We start from the raw sequence: 5,614 nt of genomic DNA, 5'->3' as shown, positions 1-5,614 counted from the left end.
TGCGTCATTCGGAGAATGCATTCTTATCAAGGCCAGCTAAAATTTTTTGACATTTGAACTGGAAAATAGTTTAAACTCTTGCATGTGAAGTCTAATCGGATAAAAACGTCTAAATAACGGGATACAGAAAGTCGAGGGCTGGTGGCAAAAGAAGCAGTGATCTTAGGTGATCTAGACATGCTGAGAAAATGAAAGATGGACTGTGGAAATAGCGGTAAAATTTGCATGTCATCGAAAGGTGAAAGGATATCAAATAAAGCTAGCCTGGTACTATGGTGAAAATTATTTGAAGGGATATAATAATTCTATATTGAAAAGAAAAAGGGGAATTACTATATGCAAGAATACTTATAATTATGTAGTGTATAATCTGTTATTCCAGTAAGAAAGTTATATGTTTGAGAGTATTTGAATAGAAATTTAATGTTCTGTGATTTTTTTTCTGTATATTTGTTACTATAGCTAGTTCACTTAAGGTAGATTCTTGGGTGAGCCCTATACCTACGAGACGTTTGTTTGGCGGCCGCTGATTGGCTGGTACAGGGAGGTAGGCAGCTCCCAACCAATCAGCGGCGGCCAAACAAACGTTTCGTAGGTATAGGGCTCACCCACGAATCTACCTTAAGTGAACCAGCTTTATCACATGTCATTCTGCATATCACATGAACAGTTATATTTCCATCTCCTTAAAAGGAGGTGTATTCCAAAATCCACGTCACGGCTCTCTCTCTCTCTCTCTCTCTCTCTCTCTCTCTCTCTCTCTCTCTCTCTCTCTCTCTCTCTCTCTCTACTCCTTCACAAAGTAAAAAAAACTCTTCTTCTGTCAATCGCAACTTCTTCCTGATCACAGCTCAAAGACCAAAGGATACGTTGCTCGCTTGCATGACAGGGAAAAAAGGGACTTGGAAAATGAAGGTTTATATTTATCTCTACCGTTCGAAAGTGTGTCTCTCTCTTCTTGATAAAGTTACTGGCTCCTCCGCGACCAAGTCTTTGACCTCTGGAAAAGAAAACCTCGAGGCAAAAGGTCAAACGCAACTGGAGAACTTGCAGCCTTGCCGCGGCCGGAATGTCGGGTTAAGTTTGGAACAAATTACATTCCATTATTCTGTCAGCGAGACTTTGTTTTGGGAAAGTTTTCGACCGGATGTCGTGTAGATGGGCCCAAAGAATCTTTTGATGTCCACAATATTTGATTTCTGGGCGTTTCTAAGTCAATCAGCGAATACGGGATAAATATATATATATATATATATATATATATATATATATATATATATATATATATATATATATATATATATATATATATAAATATACACATATGTAAGTGTTTACATAATAAAAATATGGAATGTTAGTCCATATATATAAAAGATTGCTTGCAGGAATGTGATCAGACTAGAGACGCTAAAGATGACGTATACAATAAGTATGTAGGCTAAGTTGACATGCCGTCATCTGTGGTCATTCATTTGTTTTGAAACAGTCCAAGCTCCCTGCTTGAGACAACTACCCCGACCTATGATTCAAACGGCCTACGTGATCTGTAGAGTGTCTTCATTTGATTGTGTTCGTATGAAACTATGTCATTTGTATGTATGTTCATATGTTCGAACTACTGTCTGTTCCCTCATAACTTGTAACAGAGATGGTAGACAGGCAGAACAGAGTTAGCTATCGTCATTAGAAGACCTGTACCTCTTTACCTAAGCTTTATCATGTAGAGAGAACAGAAGTAGCCATCATCATTGGCAGAAGCGATCAAGCTATCGTTATTAGAAGACTTGTACAATCATACCTGATCTTCATCATGTAAAACTTCAGAAGAATATATCTATTTTTATACTTCGTGTTTTCTACAAGAACCTCCTCACCGAACCATGAGTTTAACACATCGTCGTAATAACCAACAAGATAATACCGACTTCGTAAGTGATCTACAAACCCCCAGACACTCCATTGAAGATGGAAGTGCAATACCAACCGACTTAGCTTAAGATTATCGCAAGTCTAACATTACCTCATAGGGCGCCTTATCATAATAGGCAAAAGCCCTAATATTCGTGGCAGTGGACCAGAAGAACTCTACAACTTCTCCGAAGAAATATCAGAATAATGAGTATCATATAAGAACTCTTCAACGACGACGAAAGCAGCAGATTCTCAAGCAACTTATTCTCATCGTTTAGTGAGCGACTTCAGAAAACAACAAGAACTCTTTAACGACGACGAAAGCAAGAGATTCTTCAAGCAACTTAGTATCATCGTTAGTGAATAACTTCAAGAAACAAACCGACGTGTCCTTTTTCCTACGACAACGCAAGCTTTGTCTCTCATTAGAATCATTCAAGAAAACATCGTTAGTGAGCGTTTCCGGGGCACTTCAAGAAACAAACGAACGCGTCTGCAGCATCGGATCTTTCAAGGGCTCGAATCATCGAAACAACGCGCACTGAGGAAACTCAAGCCAAACCAGGTCATCCGCTATAGAGTGGACCAAGGCCGTGTGTCATTATCGGAACACCGTGACTTCCCACAAAAGCAAGCTAAGTACAATTTTTATTCATTTGGAGTAACTTTGAGTGTTTCCTTTGCAGGTCGAATTTCGTTATTCCTGTGGCTGAAGTTACGAGACATTCTTAATCTTACTTTTTTACAGAAATTATCTACATCATTGAGATTTCGCTACTGCGAGTTTTTATCTTTGAGTGTCTGTTTCCAGAAGTTCTACTGAAATATCATAATCATATACTATGTTAATTTTATCATTTTGGTGATTATTAATCCCTTACGTAACAAATCATATTAAACAGTGAATATGCGTTTACGCAGTGGACGTCTGTATTTATACAGATGCATGGATAGGGTCGTTAAGCACCGTAGTGATTAGAAAAACACACAAAAAAACAAGTGGAACACCCGTACAAATCTATATAAATTAGAGGTAACACTATTTCGGGTCATGACAATAAATGCTCCTTTGCAAAGTCCCGATCGCAGTTTTAGCCTTGAGTTTTTTGAGTTATATAAAATATCGAACCTCAATGACTCAACTTAACTTTTAAAATATGGCTGGATTGCAAGGAATAACATGTCTGTAAAAAAAAAAAAAAAAAAAAAAAACCTTCATCAGGCCTAAATGCGCTGACCAGGATCCCTCACTATTTCAAATTTTAGCAAAGAATGAAGTACAAACAGTTAATATTGAATGCAGTAGTGATAACTTGTCTTATTAGTAATCGCTCAGTTCCTAATAGTTCGTCATTCATTGCTTTATACGTAACCAGCAACATAATGCTAAAAACACACAATACGTTGCCGATGGTAATAAAGAGAAGGATCCTAATTATTACAAAAAGAAATAGAAACAGTAGCCCGTTCAGAATCAAACAAGCAAACTCGGTGACTGTGTCACCTAGTCAAGCGGTCAAGGTCAGTCAAAACTGCCGAAGTTTTCAAAGCAAAGCAAATGCCACACAATAAGCGACTCTAGCAGAGTGGGGAAAGCGATGTTGGATCATACATACCGATATCTTTTGAATTAAAAAGGATTTTTCCTATGAAACACACGACCGTATAAGGTAATCAGAGCAGGTTTTCGTTTTTTTAATACGTAAGTTTTTTTTAATTAGTAAGTTAATAAAGTAGGGATGGATAAAGCCCGACTGTACGCGCCGTAAAAATTAGAATATCTTGTTTATTCCTTTAGTACACGTAATACCCTGTATTTACGGACTCACCGTCTGTTGTTCGAACTTCCCTAATGAGAAGTCCGGATAAGCGAGCGCTTACAGATACCTCTATAGTTATAAAAAACATTGACCTGTATGTAGTGTAATTGTAAGATCCATCTAGGGGTATACAAAATATTATCTTACATCCTGCAAAATAAGGCGTGTTTATCAAAGGAAAATCCTATAAACCTTCAAACATATTAAAATCCGTTTGAACAAAAATGAGACAGTTAATCAAATAATAACTTATATAAAGGAACTATACATTTGTCTCATAAATCGTAACATTGTTCAAATGACCCAACAGAATTCTCCCACAACCGCAGTCGTAGTTTGCACGCAAAATCTCGAGAAGCATGCACCCTCGAATGTCTTAGTGCGTGTAAAAAGACTTTGCTGGGAAATGAAATTTTAATCCTTCCCGACACTGAAATATAACGATTTCCGCGAACAAAGCCCTAAAAGTATACATATCGTGGATACGGAAGTTATAAATATCGCATTTTTTATTGTTGCTAATTTTTAATCACGCCCAACCAGTCGTGGATGAATCTCTCTGTTAATCTATCTAAGTAATATCCGTAAAGTCATTCAAGCAGAGGTGATTCAGCAGAAAATTTTTTTTATCTTTTACCTGAATACCAGGAAGTTTCTCCACTAGCGAGTGATCTCTGGAAAAAACGGATGTAATTAACACACACGGTCTAAGGACAAACATAAAGCTATATACGTACCTTCGTATAGACTCTCACTGAAATTTCAAAATAGAGGTAAATGACGCAGTTGAAAAATGTTAGTAATAGGAGCCATTAGGAAATCAAATAAGCCCATATAATTTTTCCCTCAAACGTCATGCCATAAAAAATCGGACTTGGCGTATCTGCGTAGATTTCTGTCGCTTAAACAAGGAAACGACTCCCGATAGTTTCCAGTGCCATGTACCGACGACATCTTATCTCTGTTAGGTTAGAATAAATTTTTTTCACCAACTTGGACTTACTTAAATGCTTTTACCTGATACCATTACCTAAGTGATTGTACCTCATACACCGTTTTCAGCACACTCAGGGGACATTATCATTTTTTACGTATGCCTCCGGCTTACGTTGCACCCCAATTACAATATAGTGTTTGGAGATTTTTAGGGGATACCCTACATGCCTATATGGATGATCTTGTAATCTTTTCTAATACCTTAGAAGTACATTCACATAAACTAGAGCTAGTGCTACAGAGACAAAGACAAATAATCTCAGAGTAAAATATCTAAATGTGAGTTTTTTAAAAACCGAACATGTTTATCTAGGTTTTATGTGTCTTGTCAAGGTCTTAAAGTAGTCCATGGTAAGGTGACGGCTATTCATAACTTTCCGGCGGTACCTATTAACGTAAAAGGGGGATACAGCACTTTTGCGCTGTAGTGGGTATTACAATCGTATGTAAATATGTAACTCTTCAATCAAGACAGCTCCTTTAACAGATCTTACGAAGAAGAGCATAGATTTATTATGGTCTAAAAAGCATCAACAGGCGTTCGATATCTTAAAAGCGGAATAATGCAGCTCACCTAACTTAAAAATCCCTGATTTAAATAAGGAATTTTTTTTTTATTGCAACAGACGCCTCAGACCAAGGGGTAAGAGGGATACTACTTCAGCAATATGATAAACAGTTCTTTCCTATAGCTTTTTATTCACGTAAACTAAAGCCCTCTGAAAGTAAATATGCAGTAATAGGCAAGGAAGGGCTAGGTATCTTTAACTCACTAGTACATTTTAAGTTCATAATCTATGGCTATCCTGATAAAGTCCTTACTGAACATGAGTCCTTTACCGAGTTTTTTCAAAGGCTTTAATCACAGTCCAAAAGGAACTCGG

The sequence above is a fragment of the Macrobrachium nipponense genome, chromosome 14 (genome assembly GCF_015104395.2).
Source record: "Macrobrachium nipponense isolate FS-2020 chromosome 14, ASM1510439v2, whole genome shotgun sequence".
NCBI classification, from domain to species: Eukaryota; Metazoa; Arthropoda; class Malacostraca; order Decapoda; family Palaemonidae; genus Macrobrachium; species Macrobrachium nipponense.
Note: the sequence above shows the minus strand (reverse complement) of the source record.